Source organism: Mustela nigripes, unplaced genomic scaffold (genome assembly GCF_022355385.1).
Source record: "Mustela nigripes isolate SB6536 unplaced genomic scaffold, MUSNIG.SB6536 HiC_scaffold_75, whole genome shotgun sequence".
NCBI lineage: Eukaryota > Metazoa > Chordata > Mammalia > Carnivora > Mustelidae > Mustela > Mustela nigripes.
The window spans coordinates 3,175,795-3,187,701 of NW_026739490.1; positions in this window are offsets into that span (position 1 = coordinate 3,175,795).

The following is an 11,907-nucleotide window of genomic DNA, read 5'->3' on the forward strand; positions in this document are numbered from 1 at the left end:
AACCACAGCAAACCTAAATAGAGGGACATTCTGCAAACCAAGGGACTTGAACTCTTCAAACACACACACAATATGAAAAATAAAAAGAGGCAAAGAAACTCTTCCAGATGGAAAGAAATTAAAAGGGCAGGACAACCAAATGCAACTGGGGATCCTTAATTGGACTCAAGATCAAAAAGAAAAAAATAGAGGTGCCTCGGTGGCTCTGTTGGTTGATCGTCCCACTCTCCTCCGTGTGCTCGGGTATCTCGGGATCAAGATGGAAAAGACAATGCCTCCCTGCAGTAGGGGGTGAGACACTCGTGATGGAAAGAACACCTGGCAGCCAGTGAACACAGCACACGTGTTCATTTGAACTTCAGTTTCACAATTTTGCCCTGGGCCAGTACACACACGAGAGAAAGAAGTCAGTATCCAGAATATCCAGAGTCTATGGAAGATTCTTTTTTTTTTCTTACCATGATGAAATGCTCTCTATTACTGTGGAAATCTATTCATTACTTGTCTATAGCCACATAGCACACATTTCCATACCTGAAGTTTACCTGTTGGGTATTTTACATGAAAAAAAAAAAAAAAAGCTTTATTGATGGGTGCCTGGGTGGCTCAAGTCAGCTGAGTATCCGAGTCTTGATTTCAGCTCAGGTTTGATCTCAGGGTCGTGAGATCTCAAGGTCTTGATCTCAAGCCCTAACTCTATGCTGGGTGCGAAGCCTACTTAAAAAATTTTTTTTAAATAACTGTATTGAGATAATTCATCTATCATACAATTCACTCTTTTAAAGTGTACAATATAAAGGTTTTCAATAATCCACAGAGTTGCGCAACCTGCACTACCTCCATTGTTTGCTGTCTTCCATCACTCCCAAGAGAAGCCACTGTCCATTTCCCTCCAACTCTGCCAGTGTTAGCCACCATTAATCTCATCAAGCATCATGAGGAAAGTACTAGTAGTCGGACCTCAGGCAGGTTACTTAATGTCTCTGAGCCTCCGTGTCTTCATCTGTCACATGGTGAGGGTTAGCTAAAGTAACGACTGTAACCTCTTTGAAACCAACAGTATCTTTTTTTTTTTAAAAGATTTTATTTATTTATTTGACAGAGAGAGATCACAAGTAGACAGAGAGGCAGGAAGAGAGAGAGAGAGGGAAGCAGGCTCCCCGCTGAGCAGAGAGCCCGATGCAGGCCTTGATCCCAGGACCCTGAGATCATGACCTGAGCCGAAGGCAGAGGCTTAACCCACTGAGCCACCCAGGCGCCCCAACAGTATCTTTTTTTAAAAAAATATTTTATTTATTTATTTGTCAGAGAAAGATCACAAGTAGGCAGAGAGGCAGGCAGAGAGAGAGGAGGAAGCAGTCTCCCTGCCGAGCAGAGAGCCCAATGTAGGGCTTGATCCCAGGACCCTGAGGCCATGACCCGAGCTGAAGGCAGAGGCTTAACCCACTGAGCCACCCAGGTGCCCCTGGAACCAACAGTGTCTTGATCAGAGTGAAGTGCTCAATAAATGTTACTCCCCCTCCTCTTTCTTTTTCACTTTTATTACAATGGACCCAGGGAGGTTAAGCAACTCTTCCAAGCTCATAGAGCTGGGATATTTTCCAAGCCCAGCTCTCTGTGTATGTCCCCACTGCTAGGGCACTCCTTAGTTCTTTTTTTTTTTTTTTTTTAAAGATTTTATTTATGTATTTGACACAGAGAGATCACAAGTAGGCAGAAAGGCAGGCAGAGAGAGAGAGAGGGGAAAGCAGGCTCCCCGCTGAGCAGAGAGCCGGATGTGGGGCTTGATCCCAGGACCCTGAGATCATGACCTAAGCTGAAGGCAGAGGCTTAACCCATTGAGCCACCCAGGTACCCTGTCACTCGTTACTTCTTATCCAGACTTTTCGTCACCTTCTAAGTAGTCTTCTTTCCATCTATCTCTTTGTCCACTGCTTTTCCTCCACACTTAGTGACAGGGAGCTTCGTAATAAACATCTTAAATCCCCACGTGGGGTGTTAGTAGACACTCTCAGTGCTCCACCCAGGGGCCCAAGGGTCCAGCAATCCCACTTCTGGGTATATAGTCAAAAGAATTCAAAGCAGGATCTCAAAGAGATATTTATACATTCATGACTGCAACATTATCACGAGAGCCAAGATGTGGAAACAACTTAAATGTCCGCCCACGAATAAACAGATAAAGAAAATGTAGGATGTATACACACAATGGAATATTATGCAGCCTTAAAAAAGGAGATCCTGTTACTTGCTACAACATTGATGAATCTTGAGGACATTATGTTGAGGAAAGTAAACCAGCTACAAAAGGACAAAGACTATATGAGTCCACTAATATGAAACCTCTAAAGCGGTCAAAATAATAGAAACATAAGGTACAGTATTGGTTGCCAAGGGCTGGGGAAAGGAGAAATTAGTGTTTAATGGGTAGTTTTCGTTTTGCAAGATGAAAAAGTCATAGATATCTGTTGTACGACAATGTGAATGTATAGAACACTGCTAAACTGTACACTGAAAAATGGTTAAGATGGGGTCACGATGGGGGGCACTTGGGTGGCTCAGTCAGTTGAGCCTCTGACTCTTGGTTTCAACTCAGGATATGATCTCATGGTCCTAAGACTGAGCCACTTCGGGCTCTGCACTCAGTAGGCCGTCTGCTTGAGATTCTCTCCCTCTGTCCCTCTCCCTCCCTGTTCATGCCCTGTGTCTTTCTCTCTCTCTCTAAAATAATAAATACAATCTTTAAGAAAATGGTTAAGATGGTAAGTTTAATGTTATGTGTTTTTTGCCACAATAAAAAAGAAGTCACAGAATGACTCCCCACCAAACCACACAGAACTGGGATGGCAAGCATTCTGTTGTCGCTGTTACACTCAGGATGTTGTAAACAAAGAAGGTGCTGCCACATTGGCCACCACCAGAACACCCACACCTGTGCCAAGTTCATACTAGCAAGTCACTATTCTGAGTCTTGCCTCTCCTCCTTGTGACTCAGCTTTCATACAGGAGCTCACATGAGCATTTTGATAGGTGGACATGTTGTTTTAGCTTCCAGCCTTTTCAGTCCGGGAAGATGCTCTAGAAAATGAATCCCAATATCACAGCAAAGGGCATCTTTTCAGGTATTCCCAATGCAAGAGCAAATCCTGAATAGTCCAAGTCCATCAAACATTATAATCACCTGGAGGGTTTGTTAAAACACAGATTCCTGGGTCCCACCTCCAGAGTTTCAGAATTAGAAAACCCAGGGTGGGGCCCAAGGATTTATCTTTTAAAACAATTCCTTTGTCATGCTGTTGGCTTAAGGATCACGTTTTGAGAACCACTGGTCTAAGCACTGTTTCCAAACACATTCCACACCCTGCCCCATCCAGCTTCATGGATGCTTCTGGGACCAACAGCTTGACCTACCTGTAGACCACTCACAGCCCAAGCACACCTCAGTGATTGGTTCAGCGGGGGGCACACAGATGCCTTTCTGATCAGCTGAGCTGAGACATAAGGTTCCCTTTTCTTTCTTCCTTCCTTTCTTCCTTCTATCCTTCCTTCCTTCCTTCCTTCCTTCTTTTTAGGTTTTGTTTCTTAAGTAATCTCTACCCCCAATGTGGGGCTCCAACTCACAATGCCAAGATCAAGAGATCAAGAGTCGCATGCTCCGTTGACTGAGCCAGCCAGGTGCCCCTAGATGTGAGGTTCTGGTGATGGCCATTGGAAGAGTTCCTTGTTCTGAAAAAGATGCGTAGGAAAAAACCAGTCCCATGTTACACCTGCAGCCATCGAGCCATCCTGCAACCCTGAGGGGAGGTAAGCTGCTTTGTTGATGAGATGGGCTGGACAGATGAAAAGGACCTGGGTCTTTGAAGATGTCATCAAACCATTCATCAGCACAAACACATCCTTACCTCTGGGTTTCTTGCTATCAGAGAGAATGCATTTTCCTTACTTCCTTATATTCATTATCTCTTGCACAGAAGTAGAACTCAGCATTCTGTGTGATTTTTGGCCAAGAGCAATCTAGTTTATATACATTTTAATCAGCTTTTCACTTACATTCCATGAACACTCCTTCCTGTCATTTGTTATTTTTCTACATCATCAAATAGAATGGCCGTATAACACTTGGGCTGTGATGTATTTAACAGTTCCCTCTTATTAGACATTCAGGAGACTTCCAATTTTTTATTACTTCAGACCATGCTATGATAGACACCCATGGCCATAAATCTTTGCACACATCCATAATGATTTCCTTAAAATCAGCTTCAGTGAGTAGACTTGTAAGATTAAAAGGTAGGCATGTTTTAAAAGTTTTACAGTGTGTCTTACTAAGGTTTCCAAAAAGGTTCAACTGATTTAACCCCACCACCAGGAATGTGGGAGAGTTTTCATCTCCTGACATTGTCACCAACACAAAGTATTATGTTTTTAGACATTTTTGCCTCATTGAGAAGCAAAATATGCTACCTTGTTTGGATTTATGTTTTCTGGAACCAGTATTTGCCATGCTATAAATTAAAGATGAAAAGGTTGTATCTTAATTACCTAGGTCACTTAAAGTCTGTATTTGTGGACTCTATTTTTATGCCCTGAATAAGCTGATAAGCTATTTCCACATATAATTTCTGTTTAAAGAAATCAGGTAAGGAGGAAGACATGCTAGGGAGCAAAGGGCAGGTAGCAGGGACAGTATTTTGAAGTGTGGTGACGGAGGGCTGCTCCAGCAGAGGCTGTCCTAAGAGGCTATCCACTTGTCCAAAAAATGTCTGCAGAACAGTGGTGAGGCAGCCCCAGAAAGCAGGCACCTATAACGCTGGAAGAACACACAATCCATTTCAAAATTTGATTTTTAGGCAGCCGTCTGCATTTTCCGACATAGAGTTCCACACCTCTATATGTTGGACCTAGATTCTGAATAAACTTGTTATTTTTTATTTATTTAAAAATTTATTTATTTATTTATTTGACAGAGATCCCAAGTAGGTAGAGAGGCAGGCAGAGAGAGAGGAAGGGAAGCAGGCTCCCCACTGAGCAGAGAGCCTGATATGGGGCTCGATCCCAGGACCCCGGGCTCACGACCTGAGCCGAAGGCAGAGGCTTTAACTCACGGAGCCACCCAGGCACCCCTAAACTTGTTATTTTAAAAAAAAAGATTCTTTTTGTTTATTTGAGAGAGAGACAGAGAGAGCAAAAGCAGGGCGTACGTAGGAGCAGAGGGAGAAGGAGAAGCAGGCTCCCTGCTGAGCAGGGAGCCCAACTCAGGGCTTGATTCCAGATCCCTGAGATCATGACCTGAGCTGAAAGCAGATGCTTAACCAACTAAGCCACCCAGACGCCACTAGAATAAACTTATTATTAAAAGAAAATCAGAACAAATAAATATAGATCCCATCCCTCCAGAGAATGACCAACACCCTGCAAAATGCCTCAGAAGGTTTTTTCCTTTTGTTTTTAATTGAAGTAGCGTTGACACAGAATGTTACATGAGTTTCAGGTGCACAACATAGTGATCTAACAAGTCTACCTGTCGTAACTCCCATCTGTCACCATACAACGCTACTGATTCATTCCATATTCATTCCATAACTGGAAGCCTGTGCATCCTACTGCCCTTCACCCATTTTGCCTATCCCCCCACTCCCCTCCCCTCTGGCAACCACCAGTTTTTCTCTCTATTTGTAAAGACCATCTGCTTTGTTTGTTTGTTTTTTACTTTAGATTCCACATACAAGTGAAATTATATGGTACTTCTCTTTCTCTGACGTATTTCACTTAGCATAATGCCCTCCATCCACCCGTGTTGTCATAAGCGGGAAGATCACCTTCATTTTATGGCTTAACAGTATTTCATTTCATGTATATCACATCTTCTTTACCCATTCATCTATTGAGGACACTTAGGTTGCTTCCATACCATGGCTATTGTAAATAATGCTGCAATAAACAAACGGGTGCATATATCTTTGTGTGTGTGTGTGTGTGTGTGTGTGTGTATTTAGTGTCTTTTTTTTTGTATTTATTTTTTATTTATTATTTATTTATTAATTAATTTATTTATTTTTTGTATTTATTTAGGTAATCTCTACACCCAGTGTGGGGCTTGAACTCATGACCCCAGCATCAAGACTTGTATGTTTTTTTGACTTGAGCCAGCCAGGCACTTCTTTTTGAATTAGTGTTTTTGTATTCTTTGGGTGAAAATATTCAGGAGGCTTTTTTCCACAGGAGATCTAGTTAGCATGAATTGATGGAGAAGAGACACAACCAGATGCATTCATAGCTCATTAAAAATATTTTAATAGGGGCACCTGGGTGGCTCATTGGGTTAAAACCTCTGCCTTTGGCTTAGGTCATGGTCTCAGGGTCCTGGGCTCTCTGCTCAGCAGGGAGTCTGCTCCCCCCCCCCCACCTACCTGCTTCTTGGTCTACTTGTGATCTCTCTCTGTTAAATAAATAAATAAAGTCTTTTTTTTTTTTTTTTAAGATTTTATTTATTTATTTGACAGACAGAGATCACAAGTAGGCCCCGAGAGGCAGGCAGAGAGGGGGTGGGGAAGCAGGCTCCCTGCTGAGCAGAGAGAGCCCAATGTGGGGTTTGATCCCAGGACCCTGGGATCATGACCTGAGCCGAAGACAGAGGCATTAACCCACTGAGCCACCCAGGTGCCTCAATAAATAAAATCTTTAGAAAATATATTTTATGAAGAACTTAACATATACAAAAAAATGAGCTCAGGTCTGATAGGGTTACCAGACTTAACAAATAAAAATACAAGATCCCCAGTTAAATGTGAACTTCAGATACATAATGAATATTTTTTTTAGCATATGGATGTTCACAACATATATGACACCTCTAGCTGGAAGGAGTCCTACTTGTGTCTTCTTTCTATCTCCTTGAATTTTAGTGAAACTCTGTTGGTACTTATCTGAGGCTGTTCTTTTCTTTTTTATTTTTTAAAAAATATTTTATTTATCTATTTATTTGGCAGAGAGAGACACACACAGCAAGAGAAGGAACACAAACAGGGGGAGTGGGAGAGGGAGAAGCAGGCTTCCTGCTGAGCAGGGAGCCTGACATGGGACTCAATCCCAGGACATTGGCTGGGATTACGACCTGAGCCCAAGGCAGACGCCTAACCACTGAGCCACCCAGGTGCCCCTGAGGCTGTTCTTAGAACCACATGAGAACTTAAATGCAAACCTTTCACAAAAGACTTGTATAAAAATGTTCACAGCATATAATATTCCCAACTGGGAACAATTCCAATGCCCATCCATGGCAAAATGAGTGAATAAATGGTGGTCTTCGTGCAATGGAACTCTGTGCAGCAGTGGAAGACAATAAATTCCCGTCACTTGTAACAACATGAATGAATGTCAGACATTATGCTGCGTAAAAATTGCCGGGCACAAAAGAGCACGTGCTGCATAATTCTTTTTATAAAAAAGTTCAAAAATGGGCAAACCCAACTGATGGTGATACAGTAGTGGTTTTATGGGGAAGGTGGGTAATGACCAGAGGAGGGCATAAAGGAACTTTCTAGAAGTTATATCCAGAATCCTAGAAAGTGCGTGTGTGTGCACACCTGTGTGTATACATATATTTGTGTATTTTAACTTATACAAATCCATACACAGGTAGAAATTCATCAAGCAGCACTTTCAGCTGTGTGCTTTATTGTAGTTATATTATACCTTAGTTTAAAAAAGGGGGGGTCAGGCGCCTGGGTGGCTCAGTGGGTTAAGCCGCTGCCTTCTGCTCAGGTCATGATCTCAGGGTCCTGGGATCAAGTCCCGCATCGGGCTCTCTGCTCAGCAGGGAGCCTGCTTCCTCCTCTCTCTCTCTCTCTGCCTGCCTCTCTGCCTACTTGTGATCTCTGTCAAATAAATGGATAAAATCTTACAAAAAAAAGGGGGGGTCTAATCACCCTCAGACCAAGATCTCTAGCTTTCTCCAAGTCGGTTTCATGCATGCACCTCTTTTTACACCGTGATTTCCCTCTAAATTCCCTCTAGCTGGGCTGAGTACGAATTTTTAAGGGAAGTGTTATTGCTGGAGGGTCTCCATCAACTACTAGACGATGTTCTGTGTCCTCATCACCCACTGTTCTCTCCCGCTTAACTTCAGTCTCCTGTGCTGGAGGAGCCCCCAGACCTTATTACCAGGCCTTGGTTCCTTTCCCTCTATGCTCTTTCCCTCCATGGTAACTACTGAATCCACTGGCTTTGAGTATCGTATGTCACTGTTGGCTCCGATGTGTGCAACTCTGGCCCTGTCCTCCTCTCTGAGGTCAATAAGGGAATCCAGAGGCAGCTATGACATTGTTTGCTCTGGGGGTGTCACAGGTTGAAGTCTCCCCGCCCCAACCCCTCCTCTATCCAGAACCCATTGACAGAGTGGCCGCTCACCTACGGGCTGCCCAAGCTCCAAACACAGATGTCCCCAGATTTCTCTCTTTCCTTTGTGTTCCACATACAGCCCATTAGCAAGCCCTATCATTTTTATCTCCAAAGCATTTTGAATCTGCTCCATATATCTATCTCTCCTGTTCTCATCCCAAGCCACCATCTTCCACCTAATTGGCTGTAACTCCTCCATATTCGATTTGCTCTATACTTGACCCTCCCATCCATTCTCCACAGGGCAGCAGAGTGACCTGAAAACAAGAAATGAGGTCATGTCACTCCCTTGCTGGACCCGTCAGATGACTTCCCTTCATACTTAGAAGGCCTGCTCCATCTAGCCCTCTCATGACCAACTCTTCAATCTCATTCCTTTCCTCTTCCCACTGTCCATGTCCCAACCATACCAACCACTTCTCAGTTTCTCAAATGTGACAAGTTCTTTCCTGCCCCAGCACCTTTGTACTCACTGTCCCCTCTTCCTGGAATGTTCTTCCCCTAGCTCTTTGCATAATTGGCTTCTTCAAATTTTAGCAATAATATCCCCTCTTTAGGGCTTCTTCATTACCTTACCGATGATGGCCACCCCCCCCCCCCAATCTGGATCATGGTCAGTCTTTTTGATGACTCCTTTTTAGCACTCACCACCAACATAATTATATTTTATTTGCTTTTTCGCTGGTTGCCATATCATGTCTTAGAAAAAGTCCTCTGAGCATCAGGAGCCCAACCAGACACTGGGTAGATGACGATTTCTTTTCTAGCCTCCATACTTACCAGTATACAGGCTCACATGGAGCAGGTGAAGTGAATTTCCTATTTATCAGTTTTGTCGATGGTGTCTAGCCCCATGTCTGCCAGGTTGCATGTGATCATCACCATGTGATCAAGAGTGGCTGTCCAAACTTGTATTGGATGAGTGAGTGGGACAGCCAACAGTCTGGGCACAAAGGTTCTAAATTCCAAGTGAGCTTGCATAACTGGAGACCTTATCAAAAACAAAGAGAATGAAATTTCATATAAATGAAGTGTAAACACAGTCCAAGGAAAGATCGAGTGTGTGATTTCGGCTCAAAACCAATCGTGGGCTCAGTCCTGCAACTAGATTAGGCCTCTTGTGCTAATAATTTATATTTGTAAAAGGCAGTAGAAAACATTTGCAGAAAACATGTTTGCGGTAAGTATATCATTTAATGCTTATACCAACCTGGGGGTAGATGGGCAGACAGAATTATCTTCACTTTGCATATTGGGAGACATACCTGTAGGTTGGTAAAATGATTTCCCCAAGGTCATCCACAAGGCATAGTTGGGGCAGGGACCCTGTGCCTTTTCCCCAAGGGTACGTGAGTTGTGTGATACATTTGTTCTAAGACCAAAGGCATATTCTAAATTAAACCTTCACATCCTATAGTATATATGCACATCTTTGTTTCCTAACATGCACATTCCTGGAGACTAGTTTGGACCAATTTATGTCCTGGAGCCTGACTTTCTGCTAGGGCCCATGCTAGGAAGGGGATTCGTCTCTACTTTCTTCTGGAGATGGACCATGTTATTTAAAACAGAACACCCAATTTACTAAATGTAATTTTTTTTTTCTAAGTCGGTTGTTGCATTTACTTAATAAAAATGTTTGTAATATACATACAGAAAACCACACATAAGTGTACACCCTAATGAAATCTCACTAATTGAATATGCTTGCCTGCCTGGCACCCAGATGAAGGCATAGAACATGACCAGCTCCTCAGAAGACCCTGTGGGTCTTTCCTTAGTCACTGTCCCTCCACAGGGTGATAGCATCCTGAATTCCAACAGCTTGGGTTAATTTTACCTCTTTTCTACTTTGTATAAATATTGATGGATTTTGTGCTTTTCCCATTCCCTCCCCCTCCAGAGACTAAGACTATGAGATTCTAGGCTCAAATGACTCCTTTACTGGATAAAAGTGTTTACCCAGGCAATTTAAACCTTTCGGGCTTTGCCTCTAACTTTTGTTTCCCTCTTGGTTTCCAATTCTCCAGGAACCGGGAGTTAATCCTGAGTCTTCCCCTCCGTTCATACTGTATCTCCCATCAGTGCTTAGGCCCTGGTGGTTCAGTCCAACAGCTGACATCCTTGACTATTCACTGAGCATCTACTGTGTGGCAGGCATCATGTGACCAGCCAGCAGGCAAAAGTTCGTACATAAATCAAGGTCTCTGCCCTGGGGGAGCTGACAGTTAGTGAGGCAGGGGAACAAGGCAGAAAAACAAGGTATTTCAATATAATTTCATTCTAAGTCCTAGGAAGTATGCAGGGGTACACCTATAGCCACCTAGGGGCTCAGGGGAGATTTCCAGGAGAGTCCAAGGGCGGGGGTGGAGGGAACTTAAACAATGAGCACAAATGATCTAGAGAAAAGGTTAATATGATCCAGGCAGAAGGAATAGTGAAGCTGCTGAAGGGTTTTTGAGGAGAATGGACAGAACAGAAATGGACCGAAATGGACATACTCCCCCACTCCTAACACGAGGGTTTGAAGGAACAGGAGGAATGGGAGTCTAAGCAAGTTGGGGGGTGCGGGGGGATATGGCCAGAGACCTAGAAAAACCAACAGGAAATGCAGCCACAAAGCCAAACAAAGGAGGAGAGATTTTCCTAAGAAAACACAGCCCTGGCTGTGCCAAATACCTCCAGAAATTTCCAATAAGCTACCCACAGAGAAGATCCCCTAGATTGTGCAATTTGGGGCAAATGGCGAGTTTACCTGGTAGGTCCAAAGGAAGACAGGGACAGAAGCCAGATTGCCAAAGGGAGAAGAAAGGAGGTTGTCAGGATGGAGACAGGGACGGAGGTGGCTCTTTAAGAAGCTGAACTGAGAAGGGAAGAAAGGTGCAAGAGCTGGGAGGATGTGGGTTGTGGAAGGGGGTGGTGAGTGCTGAGATGCTACCTGAGGGAGGGGACTCTCCAGAAAGGCTGCGTGGCGAGGGGGGGGGTCCCTCACAGGCAGGTGGGGCTGAGGGAAGCACCTCCCAGGAATGGTCTCCCAGGTGGGAAGCAGGAAGTTGGGAGTAGGGACAAATGGTTAGATAGGGAATTTGAGATTGGGGTGGGGGGGTGTGGAGTGCAGGTTGGAGAGGTCACTTGTGGAGGACAAATAAAAGGCAGAGGGCTGTTCCCATGGGCAAACCCTCTTGTGTCATGGCACAGACATTCGTGGCTGCCCTGAGCTGGGCTTCCTGCTGGAACTGGTATTCTGGGTTAAAGGTGTGTACATTTAAATAGATATTTTAACAGATACGGGGCATGCATTGAAACAGATAGATGTTGCCAAATTACATTCCCCAAAGGCGGACTAACTTAGAATCCTTCCCACAGATTTTGAGAAAGTCTATTTCCGTGTGCTTTTACCAGCCTTGGATGTTATTAATCTTTGCCAGTCTGATAGGGGAGAAACTGTATATATTTATATATATATATATATATATATATATATATATATATATATATATATATATA